This window comes from Desmodus rotundus, chromosome 9 (genome assembly GCF_022682495.2).
Source record: "Desmodus rotundus isolate HL8 chromosome 9, HLdesRot8A.1, whole genome shotgun sequence".
Taxonomy (NCBI): Eukaryota; Metazoa; Chordata; class Mammalia; order Chiroptera; family Phyllostomidae; genus Desmodus; species Desmodus rotundus.
The window spans coordinates 92,013,582-92,031,251 of NC_071395.1; the positions used below are offsets into that span (position 1 = coordinate 92,013,582).

Sequence of the window (17,670 nt, forward strand, 5' to 3'; positions counted from 1 at the left end):
CCCTCCCGGAGAAGCCAGTGCTGACCCAGCCCTCTGCTGGCTGGAGCTCAGCCGTTGGCAGAGACCTCTGAGTAGGGAGATTCTATTTCTGGCTTCTTGATAAGGCTTGGGGAAGTGGGTGGAAGCAGAGAGGTGAAGGCTTGCGGAGAGGTGAAGGTCTGTAGCGAGTGAAGGGGCAGGGTGCAGAAAGTCCTAATAATGTCAAAGGAAGTTTTCAATAACTTCTATAAATGCAATGCATTTCCTGTGCAGCTAAGACGGCAGCCATTTGGTAGACTTGTCATCATCTGGTAGCTAGAAGCAGGGTAAATTCCCAAACCTGGCCCATGGTGTACCAGAGGGAAAACAGAACTGCCCCTGGGCATTGGGTTCATAGTGTCCCTTCCTTGGCACCAGGCACTGAACACATGCTCTCTGTACGCTGCTACTTCTAGTCCCCCCGAACCCACAGGGGGCATCTAAAAAGGTCAAGTGACTTAGCCACACAGCTAGGAGGTGGCAAAGGTAAGACTAAAACCCAGGTCTGCCTGAGAGGCCAGAGGAAAAGCCAGGCTGCCGTGAGCTGCCCGTGTGCCCGAGGTCCGTCCCCATCTTTCCTGTTGCTTCCACCTGGACCCAGCTGTCCCTCCCTCTGTGGCCACTGCAGAGGGCAGGGGGGCAAAGGTCTGTGTGTGTTGCTGGGAGGTGCTGAGAAGCTGGGGAGTGATACATTGTCATCGTCGCCCCTCCTTTTTTTTTTTTTAAGTTGGTTAGGTATGCCTAGGTATGTTTCCTCAAAGTAGATTTGTTTTGGTTCCTGGCTCTTGGAAAAAGGAGGCTCAGACTGAGACAGGATTTGGGGTATTTCCCCTTCCTTTCTAAAAATATTGCACAACTAGTGGGCTCAGCTCTGGGTGACCTGGGCACTTTCAGACCGTAGAACAATTTAATAACACTGTTCATCTGGTATTTTTCTGCTGTTTTTCACATACCCAAGAACTATCTATATGTCTCTGTCTTTCTAGAGTTGCACAGGGATTATGATCTACGTCCTTACGAGTATCTGCAAATACCTGCTCCCTGGAAAGAAAGAAGTGGTTTTCCTGTAACTGACTGTTACACGGGGCGCTTCCTAAATCCAAAAGAGACCCCAGGACCCCAGACACCAGGTTTTAAGCTCTAGCAAGTACTTGAGGGAAGGGTTTCGGCCCCCCAGCAGTCAAGAGGCCCCGTCAACAGAACTGGAACCAGATCAGCCTTACGGTGGCTTGGTCATCAGTTTATAGCCATATTACCCCATCCTGAGAGGCCTGGAGAGTCATTCCCAAGCCCTCAAGCAGCAGATAATCTAAGCTATTGTTTGGAGGTCTTATGTACGCTTTTGGCAATTCTTTTTTCTTCCTGTTTTGAAAGGCACACAAATAGCTTAATGGCAATAATAAACAGGCCGGTGGTAGCATCCAGGTGCAGACATCTGCCTCCTCTGGCTGTAGTCAAAGTTAATTAATTCCCACTGTACCTCAAACTAGGTCACCTGCAGGTCTGTGCTGGGGCCTGACCCGGCTGCCAGGGGAAGGCATTTCTAAACTGGTTCTTGCTGTGTTGTCCTCTGCAGGGCTGTGGAGAAGGGGGTACATTTCACCTTTGCGTGGGAACACCTCCCCTCTTCTCCTCCGGGGATGTGACCATTTTCAGATCTGTGGGTGGGAAGGAAAGTCTTCTCTTCCAAAAATAATCTCTTTCTGCAGAGGGGTTTGAAGCCGGACCAAGCTGCTAGCACTATTTTTACCCAGCTCGCAGTTCAGGGTGTAAATAGCAACTCTGGCTGGTTTTTTCCCACAGCTGACAACAGAGTGAGTCTACCTCTTCCAGGCAGAGGCATTCTGGCATCTTGCACAGAGGAGACAGAACAAAAGTCGCCCTCCCAGCCCAGGGAATGAACCCTTGACCACTGGGCCAGGATCAAACAGAGGTGGCATCTCCACGGTTCTGTTACCTCGGTCTCTTCTGGAAACACTAGGCCCCTTGATAGCTGCTCGGCTAAGGCTGATTTAAGGAAGCCGATGTGGGGTCCTGGGGGAAAGGCAAACCCATAAATCTCTGCGCGAGCGTGCTGGGGGCTCCAGGAGCTTGAGCAGCTCTGGGATGCAGCTGGCTGCCCCCTCGCCCTCCCTCTTGCATTAACAAGCACTTCCTCCAAGCTTGCTGACCTTGGAGGGTTTTATAAATTATTTTTTTTTGCCCCAAACCCACCCAATCAGGATTCTGAAGAAAAACAGAAAAAATATTGACTCGAGGCTGCCCAGATGACAGAATGTCTCTAAAAATATATGCCTCCTAGTTCTCAAGTAACTGGAGACTCTGCAGTCTTCAGCATTGGAAAGTGTCCTTTAGACGCCCTAGTAAGAGGACCTACTCCCTGCCGCACGTGAGCAGGGCCTTGAGTTATGTCGCCAACTGGCTTGGGAGAGGTGGGAAGTTTGGCTTCACAGAGGACCCCTCGTTGGTACTGATGATGAGCGAGATAAACCAAAGACAGGGATGTGCTCATCCCAGTTGCCGATTCCCTACTGCTTCTCTTCTGGAGAAGAATAGACTTCAGGCCCTTTTCCCTGAAGCCAAGTTTCTTACCTAGACCTCTCCCTGGGGTCTCTGGTCTGAAATTAGAAAGGAGAGGTATGAGTCGGCAGGAAAGTGGTTCCTCGTTATGAATTACACAGCAGCTGCTCATTCCCTTCCTTCAGGTACACATCGGTCAATCATCAACCAACCAGAGAATTTCTCGGGTATCTACCACGTACCCAGAACTGGCATTTAGTGCATGGCTGGAGTTTCAGGTTCTTCCAGCAGACGGCGTGTAGGGTAAGAAAGGGATTGGGGGACAGGGAAGCAGCTGAGTAATCCCCAAGTCTGCTTTTTTTTTTTTGGAAGTGGTTTCTGTGCAGTTCCTTGGAACTGATTCTGAGCAGTTGTTAATTGCAAAACGCATTGCCAATTATTGATAGCTCAAGTGGCATTGGAGAGCTCCTGATGGTAAAAATAGGGGCAGGTAATAAATGAGAAAATAGCTATGCATTTGAGAAGAGAGGATGGGAACATATTGTCTCAATCCACTGTGTTGTGGGTTTCCATGGTCAACTTGGGTTCTTGCCCATGACTGGCAAGCGAAGCCTCTTTAGTGACCTCCAGCAAACGGTCCACCAGGGAGCTGCGCAGGATGACATCAAGGCTCCGTCTTAGCAGCCAGACCGGAGGAGGTCCACACTGGGTTCAGGGCATCCTGGTTCTCCCTGTGCTTAGAGTCGCCTTGCACAGCCCACGCCACACAGTTTTCGGTAAAGACCATTGAATTTTAAATGTGCTGTTGGCTGATTCGGGAGCTTATTATTGCCCCATTGACCTGGTAATCCATTTGTCCACCAAACTTCAAATTTACAAACAATGGTCTTTTGGGAAAACCTCTTAAAGTCTAGATGGTAAATTACTACCTTCAGCAAAAATAACTACAGCAGGAAAAAGGTTCTGGGTAAGTAAATCCAAAAGCATGTGGCAGATAGTCACATGGTTTGACCATTTGTTTTGAAAAATGCTCTCGGCCCCAGCCTTGACTTTGGGGAAATTTGGGACATGGTAACTGACTTCCTGGCTAGTATTTCCCTAGATTTCCTGGAATCCATTGTGAAGTGCTGTTTCCCCTGTGCCACCAAGCAGTTAAACTTTGTGCTTTCCTGGTGACTAAGAGGCCCAGTGTGGCTCTGAGATCATCCAGAAAGAAACTGACAGGTGTGAGGTTTCAGTGCTCTTGAAATGCCTTTGATGGGCACCGTGAGTGGTGATGAGTGAGCACGATGTTTATTGCCATCCAGTGCTCCTGGTTGCATAATTTTATCGTGAATTCTTGTGTCTTCCTTTGAATTTTGCATGATTTTAAATGGTTTCTAACTTCTCAGGAAGCTGGTTATTACTGTGCTGTGTCAGTTATTCCATGGAGATTATTTTAGCAAACAAATTCCACCCCTTTGAAAAGTAACCCATTATGGTTGAAAACACAGCAGAATCAACGTACATGACTAAATCATGTTTGATGTGTTTTAGGGAGACCTCGTGTTCCCACTCGGGCTGTTTTCTTCCTTGTGAAAGAGCCCAATTAGCCTTCTGCTCCTGGCTTCCCTCCGCCCCCTCATTCTGCCCTGGGAAGGAGTGGCTTAATACAGCTGATGAGTTTGGAAGGAGAGCCTGTCCCTCCTACCATCTTCTCTTTCTTTCTTTTTGGGAGTCGACACGGCTCCCTCAGCGGGGGAAGGGGACCCCATTCTGGCCAAGTCTGTCTAAACCTGAGGTTGGGTATTGGGAAGCTCATTGGCTTGATAATATAAGCCACATCCTCTAACATCAACTTTATTAGTAGTAAATGTTATTTATTAGTAGTAATAAAGGTAATTTTTATTAGTAATAAAAGCTTTATTAGTAATAAAGGTTATTTTTGGTCCTCGTCTAGCTTATTGCCACCTTTTAATTCAGTTCCAAACTCGCAGGAAAGGGGGGGGCTGCTGTTTTGGGGCCTTCTCAAAGGCCCCAACATATTTCGTGGGAGACTTCCTGGTGGGTTGAGATTCTGGCTTCCAGAGCCACAACACCATTTTCCTGCAGAACACCAGGTTCTTTTGTAGTCACGTTGGTAAAGGGAGTCCATGAAAAGCGTTCCTTCCAGCTGAGATGTATTCATTCAACACATACTTACTGCATGCCTCCTCTGTGCCAGGGTATGATGGTGATTGAGATAGACACAGTCTCTTCTGTCACAGTTTATAATCTAATTAAGGTGTATCCATTAGAAAGTTTAATATTCCAAGTGAAATAAACAACCTCAAACAGGCTAAAGCCATAAAGAGAATGTGTTGGCTCATGGGGGATTCAGGCACAATGTGATCCAGGTCTCAAACAACAGGGATCCATGTCTCAGCTCATGCTTCCTCTGGGTGGATTCATCCTTTTGTCGCCACGTGGTGCAACCCCTCCTCACTCCTGGCAGCTTCAAGCTTTCCACTATGGCTGCAGCAGAAATAAGACGTACCACTGACCAGGCTGAGAAGAATGCAAGCCCCAACATTCCCGGCAGGCTCCTGAAGTTGACTCTGCTTGGACCATTTCAGGTCACAGGCCATCCCTAAAGCAGCAACTGGGCTCCATGTGACAGGATGGGCTGGAACCCAGGAGGCCCATCCCTGCATGGAAGACAGCTGGGCCCTTTCCATATGGCTCAGAAACATGGGCACCTATTCAGAACAGAGAAGGGCAGCAGGCAGCAACTGTCAACGGTAGAGGGGGAAAACGAGAACTGAGAGGGTAATTCTGCTGTGAGGGAGCAATTTGACCTGCAGAAAACACAGACAGCCCACTATTACCTTGAAAGTCAAGGCCAGACGTGAAAATGCAGAGGTTCGGATTCCAAATTCTGTGCAGGGCCCCATACACAAGTGGGCCTTTAGGAAAGTTCTGGAGGTGAATAGACTTTGCCCCTTGACTGGGCCCCTCAGGAACTGCCTTTGGGTTGAATTTTCCTGCTCTGTGAACCCCTTTCTCTTTGTGGGAAGGAGGAAAACATGTGCCCGAGAGGGATGCCAGTTCTATATAAACAAAGCACCTGTCACCAAATAAACCCGAGCTGTCTATTGATGTGTGTTTGTTTTCCTTCCAGACTTAGGGACATTCAGCCTTAGGTGGGAGACAGTAACCACACTGGGGCCTGTCAGCGCCACGGGCGCTGGGAGCTGAGAAGACACACAGGCTTTCAGTGTTCCAAGTTCAAAAGATGTGTGTGAAGCCAGGTGTGACCCAAAGGAACTGAGAAAGGACAGAAATGCAGTCAAACCTGCAGAGTGGGGAGAGAGCGCTTCGGCGGTACCAGAGTAGCTCTCAAGGGGTATGAGTGCTTGCCAAGCAACTCAGAAGTACCACTGGGGCCTGAGCAATCCTTTCCTTCTCCACCCAACAAACATTTATTGAGTAGCTCCTCTATAAGAGACTACGGTAGGAACGCACAAGCAGTTATGAGGCTGCCACCAAAATCGTTTTTTAGAAAAAAGAAGGGATCTTCATTTACAAGTAGGTAAATTCTTATGAGAAATCAGATTAGTCTATGCAGAGCTAAAATGAACTAAAGATCTCATATTGTACCAGAGATTGAAGGTAAAACTAACTTCATTCGGGGCATGGCTGGGTCTGAATCTCGCATTAAGGTGTGAACCAGTAGATAAGGTTTAACTGGAAGATTGCAGTCAATTACAGTGGAACCTTGGTTCTCGAACTTAATTTGTTCCAAAAGGCTGTTTGAGAAGCAATTTGTTCGAAAACCAAATCCTACTCATCCTCGCTCATTCTCTCCTTTGTCACCTGAGAGATGGGTGACTGATCGTACAGGTACCAGCGTGAAAGGGTTGTCGGGGGGAAAACTAAAGTTTTGTTCAACAACCAAGACGTTTTATTCGTGAACAACTTGGTCGAGAAGTGAATTGTTTGAGATGGGAGACACTCAAGAACCAAGGTGTGAGTATACACAGTCTTTTTTTTAAAATTTCTTTCTTTTTTTTTCAATTACAGTTTACATTCAATCTCATTCTCTATTCGTTTCAGATGTACTGCCGAGTGGTTAGAAGACCAGGTACTTTACAGAGTGGTCCCCTGATGTCTCAGGCACCCACCTGGCCCCATACCTAGTTATTATGATAGTGCTGACTCTATTCCCTGTACCGTACTTTACGTCCCTGTGACTGTTCTATAACTACCAGTCTGTACTTCCCAGCCCCTTCACCTTTTTCCCCCAGCCCCCCAACAATCTCCTCCATTGCACACAGTCTTTTTTGGTCTCTCAAATAAATATGACTCAGTCCTCCGAACACCCTACAGCAGCAATTTATTTGTACCTTCCTTACTGTTGTCATTGTGACTCATATCAGGGTCAATTCTTTATTCATTCAATTATTCGGTCAGTCACTCATTGAACATTCATGACAAGCTCGGGATGCACCAGGTACTGTGTCAAAGGCCGAGATACAAAACGGAGTGAGACATGGTCCCCACCTTCTAGGAGCTCAGTCCAGTAGGGAAGGAGGCATATAAAAATAATTATAACATGAGCGTTGCTCTAATAGAAGCATGCACTGAGTGCTTAGAGCTGAAGTCTTCACAAAGGAGGTGACGTCTGGGTGGGGCTTGGAGATAAACAGGATGTTTCTAGGCTGAAATTTCCAGCATCTGGGAAGTCCCTGAAGAAGGAGCCAGCCTGGTGTACTGAGGACATGGCGCAGTTAGGGATGTAGGGAGAAAGTCAGAGAGGACAATGAAAACGTAAATGGGGTAAAAGGTAAGTCACACAGAGCCTTGGAGATCTTGCTGTGGTCTTTGGACTTTATTTTATAGATAGCAGGGAGTTGTTGGAGGGTTTTAAGTAAAGGAGGGACAATGTTACGTTTGGGCTTAGGAAAGACATTCTGGCAGCACTCTGAAGACAGAGTCATCCTGGGTGGGACTGGAGACAAAGAAATTAACAGGAAGGTTATTTCAATAATCTAGGTGAGCCCTGGCTGGTGTGGCTCAGTGGACTGAGCGCTGACCTGCGGACCGAAAGGTCTCCGGTTCAGTTCAATTCCCGGTCTGGGCATGTGCCTGGGTTGTGGGCCAAGTCCCCAATTGGGGGCGTGCGAGATGTAACCGATTGAGATGCTTCTCTAGCACACTGATGTTTCTCTCCTTCTCTTTTTCTTTCCCTTCCCCTCTGCCTCGGCCTGCGAGGCAGTCAACGGGGTCCGCCGATATACCTGCAACGGATGAAAAGGGATGGGACAGGAGGCGCGAAAGAACGGCAGCAAGACAAAGGATTCTGATCAAGCTGCAAATTTATTTCAAAACGGAGGGAGTTATATAGAGGAGGGCAGTAGAGGAAGTGCAGTGGATAGGTGGCTTCAAAGCGTGCTCTAGCCTGCGATTGGCCAGGGGGTGCATGGCGGGCGCGTGATCAAGGCACTGATTGGTGTGCCAGCTGCATGTCCAGGGGGGAGGGATTCCATGGCTCCTGACCGCAGCATCCTGTTTATTCCGGCGCAGCTCTCAGGTCTGATTGCATCAGCCTGTTTCAGGCTTATCCCAGCCCCCAACATCTCCTCCCTTATTTTCATTTTTAAGGTGAGGAGTGGACTTTAACCGGCTAGGGGAGGCAGTGGTCTGGCTCCTCCTGAGCTCGTCCCGAGCTCTGAAGCACCCTTTTCGGAGGAGAGGGTTGGGGCGCTGACCTCTATGCAAGCCGACTTGCCTCTCAGGAGACATGGCAGGGCCACCTGCGGGGGTAGCTTCTCCTTGCGATGCTTTGCTCTGCACCTAGCGGTATCCATTACAATTTATATGTAAAGTATAATGCCAAGAGTTATACTGTTCTCGTAGGAGGTGGGGGTGCAAAAAGGAGCTTATGCGCGAGGACATTCTCGGAGAAGACGCTGCGAGTCAGTGCCAGGTTCATTCATTTCTAGCTGGTGATAATGTATCTGGATAGGTTTGCCAAGAAGGGAGTTAAGTTGGTCTCGGATGAGGTTTGTGGTGCGCCTGAGAACCCAGGGAGCAAAGGTCAGGAAGAGAATGATAGCTATTAAAGGCCCGAGGAGAGGGAGAAGAAAGGGGAGTAGTCCGTTGAAGGCTGTAAGGAAAGGGCTCTCAGTCAGAGCTTTTCGTCGTCTTTCCAGATCTTCTTGAAGGATCTTGATCTTGTCCCGGACGATGCCTGACTTGTTGGCATAAAAGCAGCATCGTTCCTGTAAAGCTAAACAAATGCCTCCCTGCTCTGCTGTGAGTAAGTCTAGACCTCGTCTATTCTGTAGGACTACTTCTGCTAGGGAATCTAACTGGTCTTGAATGTCAGTAATAGTACTTGATAAGGCTTGGACATCATCGACAAGTTGTTTGGAAAGTTTTGTATAGGAGTGAACTGCAACTCCTAATCCTGTAGTTCCGGTAGCTACTGCTCCAGAGACTCCTAGACCAACAAGCAGGGGAATAATAGCTAAGGCTCTCTTGTGTCGTCCTGCGAAGTGGTCAAAAGCAGGAATGGGGACAGGCTCATCTCCTGGGATGATGTCTATGTCAGGTAATAAGGCAGCTAGGATGCATAGCCCTGTCCAGTTGGCAGGTAAGGCAGTGAAAGCTAAATTATTACCACAAATGAATGCTCATCCTGGACCAGGGCAGAGGGATGTGCTATAATTAAGCGTGTGGCTACAATTGGTAAAACTAGCGAAACCAACAGAAATATCAAAAGAATTATTTTGTAATTTCTTATAGATGCAGGGGGAGGAGTAAAAAAGCATAGGCTGAACTCTAAAGGGTATGCTGAGGGTGCAATTTTGTTCGGTGATATTCAGGGCTGATATGTTGGTGGGGACAGCTAGAGGCATGGGGGTGCCTTGGCTTAAGCATAACCAGCAATCTTGGGCTAGTGTAGGGTTGGAAATATTTAGCGCCCGATGGGTGGCTGTCAAAATGTCTGTCGTTTGGGTATCTAGATCTACTCCTCGCGACTTAGCAAGAGCCAGAGGGTGATGGGTGAGTTTAGGGAACTGATTTTCAATGAGCTGTTCTATTTGGTTCTGGACGGTGAGTTCTCTTATGATATCTTGAGGCCCACCTCCATCAGAAGTGTGAATAGGACGAGTTTGCTCCCAGCACACTGACTGTCCTACAGTGCCTTGGCAGCCGGCTTGTAAGTATTTGGTGGAACTAAGGCCAATGGGTGATGAGCTATCTCCCCAGTCCCCTACGTTGGCAGCATTTTTTGTATTCTGGAGTATGGCAGTAAAATATGCCTTATTGCCAAGGGTACACTCTTGAACATTATTGTAGCAAGAAGAGTGCATTGTTGGATAAAAGGTGGTGCATGGGCATTTAAATGGTGCAAGGTATGGGCTTGTGTGGCCTCAGTAACTGCGTCTGTAAGAATAGGGCAGATGGTCTGTGACGTGGCGGCGTGATTGATTACTGGGAGGGCAGGGATCCGTGGGTGGAGTGATTGGGGGGTGAACTGTGTAGCCCCGGAGTTCACACCCGGAATGGGGCCCTGGGGCTGGGCCCTGTTGGAGTTTCCCTGCTTTGGGGGAATGGGCTGTCCATAGATGTCTGTCTTAGATCTGCATTCTGAGGACCAGTGAAAACCCTTCTTACAGCGAGGGCATTTTGTGGCAGGGGCTCCTGGACTATTAGTACTAGGTCCTGTTGGGTTTTGGATCCGAATTTGAGTCTGATTTTGGCTCTTCTGGGGGCAGGCTCGGGAAAAATGTCCAGGTTGGTTACAGTTGTAGCAAAGGCAATGATTAGGAGGGTGCGCCAGCTGTGGGGGCATAAAATTTTGTAAGGCGGCACCAATGGCAAGTCCGAAAGCATGGGCAGAGCCGATGCCGGAGCAGAGGCGAACATAGTCACAGAGCTCTCCTTGGCGATAGGGGCGGATGGCATTTTGGCAAGCGGGGTTGGCATTTTCATAAGCTAGGTGTTTAACGAAAGCGTTTTCACTTTCACCCGCGCCAAAGAGCCTCTCAGCTAATTCTTGTAAGCGACTTATGAAATCACTGTATGGCTCATCTGGGCCCTGTCTTATTTTTGCAAGAGAAGTGGTTGCGGTGCCCTTTTGTGGAAGGCGCCTCCATGCTTTAAGACCCGCGGACTGGATCTGGGTTAGAAGTCCGGGGGGAAATTGAGCTTGTTTCTCATTGCTTTGGTAGGGGGCGGAACCAAGAAATTTAAGTATGGTCCAATTTTTAGAGGAGGATTTTCGCATATTACGCTGAACAAACTGTTTAGCGGTGTCTTCATATTCGCTTTTCCAAAGAATAAAGTCACCTCCACTTAGCGCTGCCTTCGCTAGAAAGAACCAATCATTGGGTGTGAGCCAGCGCTCACTAAGATTTTCAATTAGGGCGAGGGAAAAGGGGGCTGTGGGCCCGTAGTGTGTTACAGCAGATTTGACCTTTTCTAATGTTTTAAGACTAAGTTTCTTATATGTGTGGAAATAAGTTTGGGGGGCCGCAGTGTCTCTTGTACTGGGCTCTGCTTCATCTATATCAGAAGGGGAGCTGTCAGAGTCCTCGGGGTTGTCACTGTCAGGAAGGGGGGTAGCTGCAGCCGCAGCTGAACTATTTATGTTCTCGGTCCTATCTGGGCGAGTCTGGGATCTAGTAACTGGGAATGCTAAAGTCTCGTGGGGAGGGGGACTGATCGTAAAAGCGGAGAATTCTTTGGCAATGGTTTTAATATCTCGGATGAAAGTGAGGGTCTCTTGAAGGAAAGGCTTTGGAAGCGGAGTGAATGCGGCGGTGGCCGCCAGGGGCAAGGTAATGGGTGCCTTGCACGCCGCAGGTGAAATGGCGGACGCGCCATGCGCTGAAGGCAAAATGGCGGCGGCGGGTGCGTGAGAGGTACTATAAGGAGGCGGTTTGAATGGCGGAAGGACTGCCGCCACGAGTGGTGGCCAGCCAGGCTTATTGTAGCGAGCGGCCTCGTCCTCTAATTCTGCCTGTTCAGAGGGATCTAACTGGTCGCCGGAGTCCTGAGAAACGGGGGGTGGAGCAGAGGAATAGAACTCCTGAAGGGGAGGGTGCAGAGAAGGGGCCTGAGGGTCTGTATCTATTTGGATGGAGACAGAAGGGCAATTTGAAGGCGCTCGTGAGGGGGGTCGAGAAAGCGAGTCAGCATGAGCGTCGGGGAGGCCGTGAACTGAGGGGGCTTTTGAGGGGGCCGGGGAGTGACTACGGAGAATTTCTTGCCCTTCTTTGCAAAGGCGCTGTATGTCAGGGGAATTATTGTGGTTTTTAAGGATGTCTGTTATGAGGTTATAATAGTTAAAGGCAGTTATAGGGACAGTCTCGGGGCCAAAAACCTTATAATAGTCATTTAGGCAGTCGCCTACACGGTGCCAGAGGCGGGAGTCAATGCTACCCTCCTGAGGAAACCATGGGCAGATTTTAAAAACGAAAGTGAAAAAGGAATTCAAATCTTTTTTACGAACCCTTATCTTGCGCACCTTGAGAGATTCTTTTAATTGAGCAACGAACAAATCATGTTGTGAGCATGCCTGTCCCATGGTTGGGTCTTACCTTTGAAATGCCGCTGTCGGGGAACGGGGGTCGTCAGGGAATGCCGGCGCGCGGTCGGGTAGTCGCGGTGAGCCGGGCGAAACGCTGGCGGCGAGCCGGGCGAAACGCTGCGATCGAAGGGGACAGCAGTCCGCACAGGCGATCAGTCGAGCCCGACGTTGGGCGCCAGTTGCCTCGGCCTGCGAGGCAGTCAACGGGGTCCGCCGATATACCTGCAACGGATGAAAAGGGATGGGACAGGAGGCGCGAAAGAACGGCAGCAAGACAAAGGATTCTGATCAAGCTGCAAATTTATTTCAAAACGGAGGGAGTTATATAGAGGAGGGCAGTAGAGGAAGTGCAGTGGATAGGTGGCTTCAAAGCGTGCTCTAGCCTGCGATTGGCCAGGGGGTGCATGGCGGGCGCGTGATCAAGGCACTGATTGGTGTGCCAGCTGCATGTCCAGGGGGGAGGGATTCCATGGCTCCTGACCGCAGCATCCTGTTTATTCCGGCGCAGCTCTCAGGTCTGATTGCATCAGCCTGTTTCAGGCTTATCCCAGCCCCCAACACCCCTCTTTCTAAAAATAAATAAAATCTTAGAAAAAAAATCAATCTAGGTGAGAAGAGGTAAGGTCTTGATCATTGAAAAAGGGAACAGCGCCCCACCCCACACTGCCAAGATGCCTGAAAAACAAGAAAAAAAGAAGCACAAAACTAGTGACCCCAGAAGTAACAGAAATCATTTAAGGCTGCTGCTCAGGGCAGCGATGGATTAATTCAATAAAGAAAGAGTGAACAAACGGACAGCAATTTCCTATTATGGAGATTGAAGATTCTGATAAGTCTGCAAAGAAAACATCTAATGACGAGAACAAGGTATGTACCGAGGCGTGGAATTGCTGGGCCACGTCGATACCTCTATGTTTAACCTTTTGAGGAAACTGCCAGACTGTTTTCTAAAGCAGCTGCACGCGAAACAGTGCAGTTTTCAAGACCAGAAGTAAATCAACCAAAGGGGAAGTGAGGACGTGCAATGCTCGAGAATAACTGTGCCGGGTTAGCTGTGGGGCGCGGAAGCGCGGTTGGGTTTTCCAGAGCTGAGCGGAGGCTCAGTTACTCCAGGACACCCTTAGGTAATCCTGTTTGCAAATCAAGGGTCTTTTTGGAAATTCACCAGGTGACAGCTTTTCTTTCATCTGAAAAGAGATGAGGTTGATAAACTGTTGCTGTTAGTCCTGAAGCTACAGACTCTGCGAGTCTCAAGTGATATCTGGTCCAATAAATCTGTCATTTCATTCGTGGTTCCTGCCCTTTTTCTTCGGGGATTTAGAAACCTTTCCCATCCCAAGGTTATACAAATCCCCATGTTCTCTTCTCTTCTTTTGAGACTTTCATTTAAAAAATGTACATCTTTGATGGGTGTGGAATTTGTTTTGGAATAAATATTTTGGAATTTATTCCCTCTCCTCCCCCCCCCAAAAAAAAGAAAAGAAAGAAAAAGGGGGAATAAAATAGGTTGAAGGAGGAATTGAGAGATTGAACCAACAAGACTTCGTATTTGATTGATGGGAGATGATGTGAAAAAGAAAGAAGTTAAGGATGACTTAGAAATCACTAGCCTGCGCAACTGAGGAAATGGGGGTTCCATTAACCACAGCAGGTAACAGAACAGGTTTGGGAGGAAAGATAATGACCTACTGTACTGCGTTTAAGAGGCCCGCATGACATTCCAGTGGGCCAGCCCCACTGGCTGTTAGGGATGTGTATCTGGAGCTGATGAGAGAGATGGAGGGTAGAGGTAGGTAGGTAGGTACTAAAGCCATGGAATTAAATGGCACAGACCAGAGAAGTCAAGGGCAAACTTGGTAACCCCCATGGGCCCTGGCACAGTACTTTGCATGGAGCATGCAGTATGTATGTAAAAATTTACAGACACAAGCACAGATATACCAATTTGGAGGTTGTTAGTAAGAGCTACATGTCCCAAGATCTCAAATTTGAAGCTACTGCAAATTTAAAGACTCATTTTAGGGTCAAATTAGCCATGAGGAGAGTATAACTAGCTCATTAATAGTCAAAGAGATTCTAGCCTTCTGTTAAATTTTATTTAAAAACTACTGTTATCACCTTGTGTATTTTTTTTTGCATTTGGACTTCTAGGGAAGACACTACAGAATGAGGAAGCTGGGGAAACGCAGTTTATCCGAATAGGGGAGTTCAGTCACAGTTGCTGGAACACAGAAATTGGTATCCGTGTAGCTGACCTTTAGAAAAGTCATTCTGAGGGCAACTTCATGGTGTGTTATGAGCTAAGCAATGTCTTCTTCAAATGTCATACACTTACGATTTGCGTTTGCTCATTCTTTCAGCAAACATTGTTCGAGCACTTCATATGTTCTACACGTTGTGGAAGGGACGAAAGACATTGTCCCACCCCTCAAAGAGCTCACAGTCTAGGGAACATGGACCAGGGAATAGGATTGAGACAGACGTGAAGTGCTGTTGTGAGAGGTGAGCCCTGTGGGCAACTGAAGACACAGAAGGCCCACCCGGCACAGGGGGAGGAAATGAGGGTGACAGCGTGGTTAGAAAAGTCCTTCCAGAAGAGACAGTGCCTGAGATGGGTGATACAGGGCGGGGGATGAGGTTCCAGATCAACGGCAGAGCAACTGTGAAAGCAAGGAAGAACAGAATCCATCGTGGCTGAACATGGCAGGGAAGGAACAAGTGACAGGTGTCTCACCCTGTCTGCGGAGCCCGAACTTTTGGCCCGAGAGCAATGGAGGGCCACAAAGAATTCCTATAGAGGACTTCAAAAGAAGTCTTTTGTTTTTGATTTTTTTTTTTTCATTTTCCTATTCTCTTTCTCTCTCCCTCTTTACTGCTTGTCTTCCACCCACCTCCTTCCCTCTTCCTTCTTATAAGCATGATTTTGGAAAATTCACCTTCTCTGGCCTACACCTAAAGGGCAAGGGACTTATTTATGGTTTGTCCATGCTTGTGTTGGGAAAAAAAGGAGTTATAGTTCCCTGACACCTGACTTTTGATGGCACAGGGAGTCAAAGTGAGAGGATTCTAAAATAATTCCTCTCACCCGGAGACTCTCCTCCCAGTGAAACCTGGAGATGTCTGGGCCTGTGTTCAGTCCTCATGAGGGGTTAGTTCTCCCAAGATGTGAACGGGAACCCTGACTGGAGAGATGTCTCTGCTGGTGGTGCTTGCAATGGGGCCCCTGGACCTGGAGAATCAGTAATACCCGAGAGCTGATTAGAGAAGCGGAATTCAAGCCCCACCCCAAACCTACTGAACCAGAATCTGCATTTTTAACCAGATGCCTGGGTGATTCCCAAGCACGTTCAAGTCTGAAATGCTCTGATCTACCAGATAGGAAAACTGCTTAGCTGGTAAACCTCACGTTGCTACATTGCAATCATGACTGATATGTAATCAGTTTGTCAACTTCTATGATTATAAATTTATGTCCAAAAGTAAACTCAGTTTCGGGGTTAAATCTTTTGTACCCTACTGACCATTTCCAAGAAGTTTCCTTGGAACCAGTGATGTTAAGATCTCTTTAAATAAAGGGCTTGATCTCTGGCTGATGGATGAAAGATTCTTTTTTTTCCCCCTATTGTGGCAAAATATACATAACATAAATTTACCATTTAGCCATTTTCATAAACTTTTTTTTAATCCTCACCCAAGGACATGCTTATTGATTTTAGAGAGAGGGGAAGGGAGGGAAAGAAAGAGGGACACATCGATCCCACAACCTAGACATGTGCCCTGACCAGGAATTGAACCTGCAGCCTTTCGATTTACAGGGCAACACTCCAACCAGCTGAGCCACACCAGCCAGGGCAGTTCAGTAGCGATAAGTACATTCACACAGTTATGCAACCATCACCACCATCCATCTCGAGAGCCTTTCCATCTTCTCAAACTGAAACTCTGCACCTATTAAACAACAACCGCCACGGCCACCTCCCCACAGCCCCTGGTAACCACCCTTCTTCCTTCTGTCTCTGTGAGCTTTATATGAACATTAAGTACTTCATACAAGTGAAGTCATGCGGTAGTTTTCCTCTTGTGACTGGTTCACTTCACTTGGCATAATGGCTTCGTGTTTCATCCATGTTGTAGCTTGTATCAGAATTTCTTTTTAAGGCTGAATAATACTCTATTGTATGTATCACATTTTGTTTGCGATTTGTTTATCAATAGACACTTGGGTTGCTTCTGTGTCTGAGCCTTTGTGAGTAATGCTGCTATGAACGTGGCTGTAGAAAGATTTATCCTCACAACCAGCATTCATGCCAGGCGTGAAGCTCCCCTCTCCCAGCTCCTCTGCATTCTTTCCTAGAGGCGTGCCACAGTAAACACTGGAAAATTCCCAGTTAATGGATGTTCTGGATGAATTTTCTTGAACGTATCAAGTCTCTGGTAGACTCCTCATTAAGAAAAGGGAATTTGCTGTTGTTGGGAGCGAAATGTCTGTTCCATTTAGTGTCTCTGTCTGGGAGTGGTGGCCTCCTGAATACAAACAAACACAGAGCCAGAGCCAAGACGTTAATTTGTGAAGCTCAAGTATTGATTTGATGACGCCACTGTCTTCCCCGATGCTATTCCTATCAGCCGAAATTATCTCTATGAATACAGAAACCATTTTCTCCGGGCGCACTGGGCAGCTGGTGACAAACTGCATGCTGATAGGCCCTGACAGAGATGAGCAGTCAGCCCCTCTGGGCAGTGGAGGCCCTCCTGCCAGAGTGTTGCTGGGCAAAGAAATCTGCAGCTCTGGAGCCAGGGGGCAGATACCCACGTGGACAGACTCAGGGCTCCATTCGGACCTCAGCAACCGGCAACAGGGCTCAGAGCAGGGGGAGACTCCCTGAGCTTACAGTGGAATTATTCTGAAGAATTATGTAAAGTATATGATCTCCTCCAGATGATCCAATTTCTCTTCTGGCGCCTCCAGTTTACTTCCCTACTGTTTCAGGAAGCTGTGAGAAGAGGCTCCTAGAGCTTTCCCCTAGTGCTCTCCCTCAGGCATCCAGTGGAGGCGCTCTTACACTCTCCATTTCACACCCACTGATTCATTCTGGGACAACCCTTCTGGGGATCAGGTAAGTGTAGGAAGAGGAGAGGGTTCCGATCACCCAGCTCATTTGGAAAATAAACACTGAAACTCTGGGTTTCATCTTCTGTGCGATCATTTTTGCTTTGTAAACTAAATCTAGATATAACGATAAGGGAACAAGCAAGTTCCCTATTTTCATGTGAATTCCTGGCCCTCAAGGATGATTAACTTTCTCTAGAAACTGAAGAAAACACATTTGAGTTAATCATTTATGAGTCTGATTAAGAGGTTCACAGAGGAGATTTTGTACTACAGTAGGTTCTGGAAATTTAGGAGAGCCTGCCATGTAAGGAACTTCCTTTTATCTGATTTTAAAAGAACTAGAAATCACAGCCAACTGACCAGAAAGGAAAGGGTGAGGACCTGCCTGGTTCAATCCAAAGAGAAAAGTTTGCATGTTAGTGAACACATTTGCAGAGTTCCCAGGAGAACCACGGAC

General features: G+C 47.7%; 1 long non-coding RNA gene across 1 annotated transcript; it reads left to right on the plus strand.

Annotated features, from left to right (window-relative positions):
- The first annotated feature begins 7,152 nt into the window (after positions 1-7,152).
- LOC139440287 (uncharacterized) lies at positions 7,153-16,123 on the plus strand. Its single transcript, XR_011650400.1, has 3 exons — positions 7,153-7,342; positions 12,692-12,967; positions 14,461-16,123. It is a non-coding gene; the product is annotated as an uncharacterized lncRNA (long non-coding RNA).
- The last annotated feature ends 1,547 nt before the right edge of the window (positions 16,124-17,670 follow it).